Source organism: Lithobates pipiens, unplaced genomic scaffold (genome assembly GCF_037356315.1).
Source record: "Lithobates pipiens isolate NorthernLeopardFrog02 unplaced genomic scaffold, aLitPip1_a1.2 Scaffold_27, whole genome shotgun sequence".
Taxonomy (NCBI): Eukaryota; Metazoa; Chordata; class Amphibia; order Anura; family Ranidae; genus Lithobates; species Lithobates pipiens.
The window spans coordinates 138,255,418-138,267,816 of record NW_027507788.1 but is presented as its reverse complement, the minus strand read 5'-3'; the positions used below and the strand labels follow the sequence as shown (position 1 = coordinate 138,267,816).

Genomic DNA, 12,399 nt, shown 5'->3' with positions numbered 1-12,399 from the left:
GGTTAGGTCAATAAAATAGTAAGGCTAAAAATCCAGATTTAACCCTTTACAATGCGGTTGCCCTCCCTGCACAGATATTTGGGGGGGGGGGGGAGGGGTTGAGCCCAGAGTTGGGCTTTAGTGAGAACGTATGTGCTGAACCCCCTTCAGAACGATATCAATGTCCCTGTTGGGTGAAGATTCATAAATGTCCTCCTAATCCTGTCTATAATACACAGGAATATATTCCTATGGAAGGAATACAAAGAAAAGTCAGACAAGTAGGACGTATTTGAAGGTGGACGGCCTCTCCTCGCTCCGTTAGAGATGTATTTGTGCGTTTCTATGCCTCTCCTCGCTCCGTTAGGATGTATTTGTGTCTTTCTAGGCCTCTCCTCGCTCTGTTAGGACGTATTTGTGTGTTTCTATGCCTCTCCTCGCTCCGTTAGGATGTATGTGTCTTTCTATGCCTCTCCTCGCTCCGTTAGGACGTATTTGTGTCTCTCTAGGTCTCTCCTCAGTTAGGACGTATTTGTGTCTCTCTAGGCCTCTCCTCGTTCCGTTAGGATGTATTTGTGTCTCTCCTCACTCAGTTAGGACGTATTTGTGTCTCTCTAGGTCTCTCTTCGCTCGGTTAGGACGTATTTGTGTCTCTCTAGGTCTCTCTTCGCTCGGTTAGGATGTATTTGTGTCTCTCTAGGTCTCTCCTCAGTTAGGACGTATTTGTGTCTCTCTAGGCCTCTCCTTGTTCCGTTAGGATGTATTTGTGTCTCTCCTCACTCAGTTAGGACGTATTTGTGTCTCTCCTCGCTCCGTTAGGACATATTTGTGTCTCTCTAGGTCTCTCCTCGCTCCGTTAGGACATATTTGTGTCTCTCTAGGTCTCTCCTCGCTCCGTTAGGACGTATTTGTGTCTTTCTAGGTCTCTCCTCACTCAGTTAGGACGTATTTGTGTCTTTCTAGGCCTCTCCTCGCTCTGTTAGGACGTATTTGTGTCTTTCTAGGCCTCTCCTCGCTCACAGCCCTCAGGCATCAATTACAATGCAAATCTCTCAATCTGGAAGAAATTACACTAAAAACAGTTTCAGGAAATTCCAACAATGGTCTGGAGGCCAAGGGTCGGCCAACCCACCGAGGAAGGAGCATGGCTTCCTCTATAGACCTCTTCTCCTCCATAGATTTACACACATATTTGTCTCACACATCACAGTCCTCCATCCCAGCCCCTCACACACACAAGCAGCCATTTGTTCGCCCTCCCGCCCGGCCATGGACGGCTCCCTCTCCTCACACACAACACTTGGGAAACTTTCGGGATGTGTGACGTCACCCGCCCCAGTGAATCCAGAGCAGGAAGGGGGCGGGGCGGATGAAGTTTAGCTTGCTGTGTGCTGAACGCGGCTCCAGTCTTTCCTATGAGAGTGTGCGAGAGCCGGGCTAGTCTATTACCCCATCCATCCATCCCAGCCTGCCATCATGGACTGCGAGCCCTGATCTCTGCCAGGTAAGTCAGCACTATGCATTGTCTACACACATATGTCAGAATACACAGCACGATTCCTCTGCTGTACAAATGATTTATTATTAAACTTCCCTGTGTAATCCCTATGTGTTCCCTATGTGTGATCAGGGCGAGTTGGCGAGTTTAGCTGCTTGTTCTATAGAGATCGACAATAATAATAGTGTTGATTATTTTTAAAAGCATTGTTTTGTAATCAGCAGTGTCCATTGTCTGGGGGGGGGGGGGGGGGGGGGCTGTGTTGTGTTGTGTGATTGTTGAGCCTGCATTGTTTTATTCCATAGTCCTCGCTGATCTGGAGTTCTCTTTTGAAGTCCCCCTATCCAGAGTGATATCAGCCAGAGGATCAGAGGACAAGGAGTCCGGATCAGAGGACAAGGAGCCCGGAGCCTGTGCTGGGTGACACCCGGATCACCCCCCAGGGGACACTACACTCTGCTGGATTGTTAAAAACTTGGATTATATAGCAGTTTGGGATAAAAGGAATTTCTGGATTATTGTCATCAACTTCTACAAGGTGAGTGACTTCTCAACTCCTAGACGTGCCTTTGTCACTCCATTAAATGGGAACTTCTTTGCTATGAGTTTATTGGCTGATCGATCAAAGCGATTGAATCTGCAAACCGTTGAATAGGAATGTGCAGCACTTACTGTTTATATATATATATATATATATATATATATATATATATATATATATATATATATATATATCCTCTTTAAAGTAGTGCAGTGCTGTGTTGCAAAAAAGAGCTGAAGTTGTAAAAAAAAAAAAAGGAAAAAGTATAACATTAGATATATATATATAATGTGTGTGTGTGTGTGTGTGTGTATATATATATATATATCTAATTTCTAATATTATACTTTTTCTTCTTCCTTTTTTTTTTTTTTTTTTTTTTTTTTGCAACACAGCACCGCACTACTTTAAAGCGGACCTTCTGTAATTTTTTTTTTCATCTTTCCATCTATTAAATCCTCTGCCCTTGTTGATTTAACTTTGAATAGTAAAATATTTTTTTCTGTCAGTAAATACCATATACAGCCCACTTCCTGCTTCTTGTCTGATAAAAAAAGCTTAGGCTTATGACATCATGCACAGTTCTCTCACTCTGGTGAGAGTTTGCCAGGAAGGGAGGGGGGATGAGTCAGAAGAGGGCCAATGAGAGCTGCATAGCTGGAGAGGTGTGTGTGTGTGTGTGTGTGTGTGTCAATCCAAGAAGTGAACAGGCAGCAGCTTCAGTTGCCCCCAGTTCAAATAGATGCAGACTGATTTAGTGGAGGGAGATTTCTGCAGCATATTTGGCAAGTACAGAATAACAGTATATTTAAAATATTCAAAGTGGTTGGAGGGAAGCTGCAGAATGGCAAAGATGGTTTTTATTACAAATTATGTGAGCAGACTGCTGTTTCCTCTTTAAAGCGGAGCTCTAGGCTCCTTCAGAAAAAAATAAGTCAGCAGCTACAAATCCTGTAGCCTGCTAACTTTTAATATTAGGACACTTTACCTGTCCACAAATCCAGCAGTGTCCTCGCCCTAGTTGATTTTTAATTTTTTTTCCAGTCTGCTCTCAGGGTGCTGTCACCTTGAGTAAGTGAATTCGGCAATGAAGCCTTGCAGCTACACAGCCGGTTCTCTATTGCGCTGTGCTTTGGGAATGTCCTGGCGGAAGGGGCTGAACTTTCGGATGAATTCAGTCAAAGTCAGCCAGAAGTGAGAGTGGGAATCTGTCAAAATCGGGTACCACCAGAAGGCAATAAGCAGAGCTTCCTCGTTTTGAGTGGAGCTCCACTTTAAGTGACAATTATACAGTCATGCAATGCTGTACCCAAATAAAATTTGTCCCCCCCCCACCCACAAATAGAGCTTTCTTTTAGTGGTATTTGATTACCTCCATTTTATTTTCTGTGCTATAAACATAAATTTGAAAAAATAAGTTTTTTTACTTTTTGCCATAAAACATATCCAATTTAAAATTAAGTCCTAAATTGATGAAGAAATGCGATTTTTTTACAATATGTAATCTGCTAGATATTTTTGCGAAAAAAAAAAATCCCAATAAGCGTATATTGATGGAATGTTTAATTTATTTTTTACTTGTAATGGCAGTGGGATTGTGGCAGACGATTGGATACTAACTGACACCTTTTTTTGGGGACCAATGACACTAATACAGTAATCAGTGCTATATATATATTACACATACACACACACACACACACACTAAACCGCTATAGGGTGGTCGGCAAATTGTAATAATTATTTTTAGATTGATCAGTCATAACATTATGACCACTGACCGGTAAAGTAAAAGAATAGATTATCTCATTACAATGGCATCTGAAAGGGGGCTGGGATGTATTGGGCAACAAGTGAGCATGTTGTCTCTAAAGTCCTGTTTGATAGCAGAAAAAAATAGCAAGTGTAAGGATTTGAGCAACTTTTACAAGGGCCACACTGTAATGGCTAGATGCGTAGGTCCAAGCATCTCCAAAACTGCAGATGTTCCTCGGTCAGGATCTACCAATTGGTCCAAGGAAGGAAAATTGGTGACAGAGTCATGGGCAGTCAAGGCTCATTGATGCACATGGGGTCCAAGGCTGGTTCATATAGTCTGAGCCAATAGAAGAGCTGCCTTAGCTCAAATCCCTGAAAAAGTTAATCCTGGTTCTGATAGGTGTCAGAATACACAGTGCATTGCGGTTTGTGGTGTATGGGGCTGCGGAGCCACAGACTGGTCAGGGTGCCCATGCTGAGCTGTGTCCACAGCCAAATGTACCTATAATTGGCATATGAGCATTAGAACTGGACCATGGAGAAATGGAAGAAGGTGGCCTGGTTTGATGAGCCATGTATTTCTGTTAGATGACGATGTTGGATCATGTGATGTGGATGGCTGGGTGCGTGTTTGTTGCTTACCTGGGGAAGAGATGGCACCAGGATGCACTATGGGAAGAAGGTAAGCTGGCAGAGGCTTTGATCTGCTACTGCCAGCTTGGTGCCAGATACCACAGCACAACTTCAGAAGTCTAGTGAAGTCATGCCTTGGTGGCCTACACAATATTAGATGGGTGGTCAGAATATTTTGCCTGATTGGTGTGCCTTCTGCAATAAGGAGCCTGTCTGGTTGCAATTTTATTTATTTATTTATTTATTTTAGCCTTTAGTTCCTCTTTGTGAGTGGCTACCATAGGAGAGCCCCATGCATAAGCCACCATGTATCTTATTCATCTGAATGTCTTATCTGGTTGACACAGGCTTGATTTAGATCTGATTCAATCAAACAGTCAATAGGCCAGGGAGGAAAGTTGTAATTATTTTGCATTCAAAGGCAGCACTGAGATAATTTTGATCAAATTACAATTGTATTCATAAACAGATTATGGGATTACGTGGTGAAAACTGCTCCAATTGATAATTCGCCATCACACATTGTGATTCTTAACTATCGCACAAAATCCACTTTTCCCACGTGTGGCATATTAATCTGTGCATAGCAACCAATCAGCTACTATCTATCATTTTCAAAACTTAACAAACAGCATTGCTTCTGCAGCATTGGCAGAGGGAATCGAGCGGAAAAACACTAAAGATTGAATGGGGCCAAAAACATTTTATTTGTACAAATATTGGTTCATACAGTAAAGACCTACAAAGGGCAATGATATAGATCAACTTTTCTCAACCATTTTACCCCAGAGGAACCCTTGAAATAATTTTCAGGGAGTGCCTTCTGAAATTATTTCCTGGAGGTCAGTGTGAAGGATGCCCCCTTACAGACCATTTAAAAGGTCATTGGAGTTATGTTCGTGGCTCTGCCAAGTGGCATTGACCCTGGAACTACAGAGACACCATAAAACGGGTCAATGGGCCACAGCTCAAGGAACATGGAGAGGAAACCCTAGTTGAAAGTGGCTTATGTAGAAGGTACTGAAAATGTCTGGTTGAAGTATAGGTGAAAAATGATTAAAGCATGTGATAGTTTGCTTCACCTCTGAATTGGTCAGATCATGTGGAAACACATAGTTTCCTAGAAGTCAGCATTTTCAATTATGCAATTAGTACAAAGAGACTATGCAGGACAGCGATGTATAATAAACCTGAGCCAGAATATGTGTTTAACAGCGAACAGATTGCTGCCAACTAGGAAAGATCAACGCAGTATTACTTAGAGACTAAGCTGAATTATTGGACCTTTTTGAGTTCTAGCCAAGAGGCTTCCTGAACCCTGGAGTCTGCTGGGGCCCAGCGCAGGGTGTCAGACTGGGAGATCATTAACACAGGAAGTCAGTGCTGACATGTGGTGTTGGGAATAGCAGATGATAATTAGGATTGTAATGGAATCACAGTCAATGGCCTGGGCAACATGTGAACCAGAAGGTGACTATTGTGTCCTAATTAGCATGCAGTGTAAGCAGTATAGCTTTCCTCCTTACCCGGCCTGGGGGCTTTCCTCCTAGCCGGGCCTGGAGACGTTTATCAACTTCTGTGACAATAGGAATGCTCTTCTCAGTGACTATAGGAAGAAGCAGCTTACAGTCCTGCCTGTGTATTTTACTTCTGGATACAGGACTTCTTGCATATAGGGTTTCTATCAAATAAATTCTGTTTAGGTATAGAGGGTGGTGGGTTTTTAATTTTGACTAGATGGGCCTATTTGAGCACAAATACATTAAATTGATTAAATTCAATTTAGAAATATTCTTTGGTTATATACAAAAGTTAATGTAGCCTGAGTCCTGTTGTCAAGGTTCCATGTGTGGCAGCCAAAAGCAGTTGCCTTTTGTATATACACTTTTGTTGCCATCAGATGTCTATGGGCACCCTGGGAGTTAACGGGCACGCTCACAATGGGCAAGCTTGATCATAACTATGCCCAATTTATGATTTATCCTCTCTCCCTCATTGGTCTGTGCTTGAAAGGAAGGGTTCCTGGGCACACTTAGATCATCACCCCTGTCAGCCAGATCTCTGCTTCTGTACTTGGTGATCTATAGAGATATTTGAAGTAAACGGTTTTGGACTTCCAAGTGAAGCATGCCCCAGATCATATTTTTCTAACGATCTCAAGCATAGTATGCTTAACAATGCCCCTGGCACATTTTGGAGCACTTATACTACACAAACTAGCTGAACTAATGGGATGAACTGTGCCCAGGACACGGTTAAAATACCTATCATGAGTACACCCTAAAACGTTACTAATTACATTAAATTCCCGAACCTTGGTATTAAGTTCTGAAGAGTCTATATATGTTAGTTAATGAGGCCAATAACACAGAGTTGGATTATAGGATCTGTGAAGATGTAGCAGCTGGTGCAGAAGGTTGATGTTTGTTTCATACTCCAAGCTGTCATAGATACCTTTTTGGAATATCACCATCTGGTTGGCTGCCTTAAAGCCAAACTCCAACCAAAACCTTTTCTTTTGTTTTTGATAGTTTGGAAGGGTTAGAGCCTCTGTTAGGTTTTTATTGTGTACTTATGGGGGAGATTCCTCCTCACCTGTCAGGACAAAAAGGGAGACACAAACAGTTAAACCTCCTAGCATGAGCAAAGGTTATCACTGTCTGTATCCTGTGCAGGTGATTATGACTGCTCTTCTCATTTCATGCCTAGTGTTGTAGGGGTAGGTAGAAAGGTAAACAACTCAGTGGGGACACATATGGAAATGATAAAAAACCCTCAGAGGAATTTTAACTATTCTCCACTCTATCAAAAACAAAAAAGTTTTTTTTTTGGCACTGTTTCATAGGATGTGGGTTTGACTTTGACTTGTTGTCTGAAGGTTGTTGCAAGCAATGCTATCGGAGCAATCATTTTTGATGTTTTTCATTTTTCTGACCAGCGTTTGCTTTTATATAGAGATTCTACATTTAACATTCTTATAGGTCTAGGTCCCTTATTCTTGTTTGCTCTTTTTAGAATACCCATGGGGCTCTGGGAAACCTTTTTATATTACAAAATTTCTATGGAAGACTGGGGTCGTAGCATAGGACCATAAGTTCCTTTAGGGGTCTGAGAGTGATATGTACTTGGTTCTCTGCGTTCTGTAAAATGGTGCAGAAGTGTCAACCGATAAAATAAAAGGAAAAAATACCTGACCTGCTAATTTTGTTGCTGCACGTTGTGGGGGAAAAAAAAAATCTGATACCACAATACAGCAAAACTCTACTTTGCTCTAACACAAGCAATATCAGATTGGTGGGTTGAGCGCTAAAGTTGGGGTTCAGCAAGGCATTTCCCTGCACAGGATTGGAAGAGGACGGCACAGCTCTGTTTGCACAGTGCTGTCATTGTAACACTGAGTGAATGCTGACAGGAGGAGAGAGCAGAATGATGATTTCACTTTTGTGACAATGATGCATTATTTTTCAGTTCAAAAGCTAGGGCAGTGACCAAGTTTGATTAACTGCATTAGAGACAAGTACGCTCACTGATCTGTCTTTGCATTTGTTTCTAGACCACAAGATTGGCTGAATTGAACAAAAACCCTTCTGGAATAATATGTTACAACTTTGTATTTAGCAGTTTGCTTGGAGTTCAGCTTTAAAGGTTGATACAAAATCATGCATGAGTTGTCATATACTTTTATGTAAATGGTGTATAGGAATCCATATTTTATATTGTACAGTTCCTGCAACATTGATTTTTATAGAGTCTGGCCTGGATTACATATTCACATTACATGTAGGTATGAGCGTCATCGGAAGGCGTTTCCTGCATGGGCTTTCCATCCCCATAAACAATTCTCATAGTTAGACTAGCTGTCATTGAGTGTGTTGTAAACAGCTCAGCCTTGAATTATTACACACAGGATGTGTTTCCAGAGCCATAGGGGATCTTATTAAATGTGAAAGCAGACTAATGTCATCATTTTAATTTCTACCAGTTGGTTTGTGACATTTGTGTTTTCAGCAGGACACGGGGTGAAAGCTATTCTTACCAGTCATTATTCCTCTACTTATAATAATCCAATAAATGCAGATCTCCTTCCTGGGAACCGGCTCTGTGAAGGCCCTGATTACCATGTGGTGGGGGTGGGTAGTCTTGATAGGGAAATAGACCTATTCTTTTATGATAGTGTATTGAATGTGTACTGTGTCACTTTGTTTTGTCTGTGAGTATGTATTACGTGGCTGTAATATTTCCTGCTTACAGTAAACAAGCAGCTGCAAAACTTTAAAATTACACTAAACTCTGCTAAAAAGAAAAACAACAACAAAAAAAGATTAAAGTGGAGTTCAATGTTTTAAAAACACTTTTTTTTTTTTTTTTAAAGTCATCTGCTACAACTACTGTAGCGGCTGACTTTTAATATAAGGACACTTGCCTGTCTGGGTAGGCTGCGATGTCGGCACCGAAGCCGACCCATCCCAGCTGACCCATCCCTCGGCTCCTTGCGGCTTCACCGCTTGTTTCCTACTGCGCATGCATGAGTCATGCTGTGCGTTCTGAATGGTCCCTGCTGTCAGAAGGCAGCAGGGGGCAGGGGTGGGGGGGTGAGAAGGGGCTCGACATTGCATACTTTGTGCGGCGATCTTTCCCCGGAATTGGGAGCAGATATCTGGATTTGCCAGATATCCACTCCCCTCTCCCCCCTGAAAGGTGCCAAATGTGGCATCGGAGTGGGGGGAGGAATCTGATCCGCGGAATTTCCATTTCTTGGTGTAACTCCGCTTTAAAGTGTGTATTCCTAAAGTGGTACTAAAAGCTCTATCTAGACACACTATATTGTCAAAAGTATTAGGACATCTGCCTCTACACGCACAGAAGCGCATTTGTGAGGTCAGGCACTGATGTGGACGAGAAGGCCTGGCTTGCAGTATGGACCTTGCTTTGTGCACTGGTGAGCAGTCATGTTAGAACAGGAATGCAGCTAAATGGATGCTTTTAGACACTGGTTTCTAGCTGTCAAGTTAAATCATTCAGGAGAGGTTAAACGTCCCGTGTACATGAAGCTTAAGTTGCTCTACGTTCAATGGCAGATGTCATAAATAAACCGTTATTTTATTTATAACATCTTATTTTTGAATATATAATTAACAAGAAACAGTTCAATCAATAACATAAAAATCCACTCTTAAGATACAATGAGAACTAACAAGGCAGTATAAATGGCTAACCATCCAAAAAGGTCCAAAATCACTGTTGGGGCCTATAGAAGAAGCTTAGAAAATGGTTCACTTTTCTCTGAAACTTTGTCAATGATCACATCAGAGTCAAGACTGCAAAGGATGTCCTTTTTCTGTTGATATCAACATAAATACAAAACATTAACCACTTGACCACTGGACACTTAAACCCCCTTTCTAACCAGACCAATTTTCAGCTTTCCGTGGTCTCGCACTTTGAATGACAATTACTCAGTCACTCAACACTGTACCCATATGACATTTTTGTCCTTTTTTTCACACAGATATAGCTTTCTTTATGTGGTATTTAATCACTGCTGGGTTTTTTATTTTTTGCGCTATAAATCAAAAAAGACTGAAAATTTAGGTTAAAAAAAAAATGTATTTGTTTCTATTAAAATATATTGGCAGACTATGGGCAGAGTACTGCAGAGTATTGCTGAGTATGGGCACTAAGCAGCGCTGTGGGCACTACAGATCCAGCCCACAGCGCTGCCGCAAACAATCTCTCCCCCTCTCCTCTCACACTGTACAGAGAGGGGAGGGAGGAACTGGCGTCATGACATGTGATACCAGCAGGCATTTACCATGATCCATGATGCGCTGGGTTTTCCGGACCCATCGGTCACGGATATTTCCATGAGTGTGCGCCAGGGGGCGTGCGGGAGCAAAATTGTGGGAGGACGTCCATGGACACTCTCCAAGAATAAGACAACTGCGCTGTAGCCATCTTTCGGCTATGGCCCGGTCGACAAGTGGTTAAAATGTGTTCACTGAAAATATTTTCTAACTCCTCACTCGCCTCTTTTATTTATTCACTTATTCTCCTCTTTTTTCTCCTCCTTCTCACATCATTGTGTGAAGTGGGAGGGCTAACATCATGCAGGAACATTGCTACAACCTCATTGGCTGAAATGTCAGAAACTGGCATTGCTGCACAGCCATTGGCTGCCTTTCAGTAATGCAGCGGCGCTGAGGCTGAGCCAGGTTGCACACTATGAAATGAGGTGATGGAACAGTACTGATGACAGGTCTCTCCCATGCCCACAACCCCCCCCCCCGGTCGGTCAACCCCGATTGGCCACCCAAGCCGTGCAGCCATTACATTGACAGGCTGTCAGTGAAACCGATAATATTGATCTAGGATACAATCAGTGCAAATACATAGCATACAATGGTTTGCCAGCTGAACACTAAAAGGTTATTCACAGCACCTAAAACAATATACAAAACCTAGAAAATTTAAAAAACCCAGAAATACAAAAAATAAAACAATTCAAATAATAAGATTGCAAAGTTCCAAAGTTCAAGACACCAAAACTAAACCGCATAGATCCTCTCTGTGACAATCCCTCGACCTGTGCGATGCTCGTTCGCCTTGGCAATTGGACCCCTGAACTAACAGGAAATCAACAGCGTGTGTCCCCTTAGGGGTAAATGCAGTCAGGAAGTAAGCAATGTTCTTCAGATAACCCCCCCCCCCCACAATACATGTAGGTAAAGGGGAAAAAAAGGATCAAAATGCTCTCCGTTTTAAAAGGTCGATGCTTTTTATTAGAATAAATATCCTACTCGCATGCATGCAGAAATATAAAACTAATCCTCAGGCTCGATCAGCATACAGATCTCTGTCAGACTGGATGGCAGCAGGTGACATCATCCGAATGTAGTTTCTCACCCCCCACCATATGCGTTACGTCCAACCAGACTTCGTCAGCAGGGTCGAACTACAACATCACCCATCCTCACTTATACCGGCCCATCGCCATCACTATGAACAATGCCTAATGCAGCTTGTCACTGAAACCGGCCCACTGGGAAGCTCCTGGTAGTCCCAATGGGCAGTAAATGTCTGATGACCAGCCTAAATCTAGAGTAGTTTCCCAACTAAAATTAGATATAAGAAGCAGCGGGATGAACTGCACTAATGGGTTTATTTGAGAAGGCAGTGTAAATTAGAGTAATAATGTGCAGAGTGCTTCACTGAAATCAAAGTTCAGTGTTCTGACATTAGATCATAAAGGTGAACTTTGGCTTCTATAGGTTACAACTTGTTATTTGTAACTAAGTTAATGTTGTAAAGCTAAAGTCCATGCATGCTAATTTCAGTTCTCTATGGGTCTCCGTATGCAAAGGTATAAAATAATATCAAGGCTTTCTTCAAAATGCTGTAAAAGAATTGGTTTAGTTTTTCAGCAGATCATGCAGTATTTCTGCAGGAATTCTAAATATCATTGCTTGTTTTGAGTCTCCGTCCCATCTGCAACTGGCCATTCGTAAAGTGCAGCCTATGCCAGAAAATTAGATTCAGACTTTTCAGTTTGAGGATTGACGCAATGACATTTTGTTTGGTAACTGCATACCAAACCCATAAGGATGGTGAAATCATTATACCTGGGCTTTAACATATTAATATGGGAAAAGGATGTAACACTAAAAACCTGTCAAAGTGAAGGCATATAATTAGGCATTGCTTGTAAAAGGTGTAATATAGTAGTTCTATAAAGTAGACAGATGAACACATTATTGCCATGGCATACTACCATATCTCTTAAGGCGACTGCTTGCTTCAGATGATTGTTACAACACCCCAGACAATGGCAGCTGGATTCAAAGTTTATGGAGAACTTGTGTTTTGGCCATGCAGGATAAAGAGTCATTGCAGTGTTGACTCCTTTGTTATAGTGGCAATGTTATCTGTGTGTATACTGTGATAATAATAAAAAAAAAAAAAAAAAAAAATATATATATATATATATATATAT

The 12,399-nt window shown here is 41.8% G+C and overlaps 1 protein-coding gene across 2 annotated transcripts in view; it reads left to right on the top strand.

The window, feature by feature from the left end:
* The first annotated feature begins 1,287 nt into the window (after nucleotides 1-1,287).
* Nucleotides 1,288-12,399, top strand: part of CDC42EP5 (CDC42 effector protein 5) — a 53,051-nt gene continuing 41,939 nt past the window's right edge. Inside the window, exons 1-2 of one of the 2 annotated variants that reach the window (XM_077457556.1) lie at nucleotides 1,288-1,483; nucleotides 1,813-2,015. The gene's annotated coding sequence lies outside the window, so the exon portion shown is untranslated. Of the gene's footprint in view, nucleotides 1,484-1,782; nucleotides 2,016-12,399 lie in introns of both variants that reach the window. The other variant, XM_077457555.1, reaches the window with a different exon arrangement.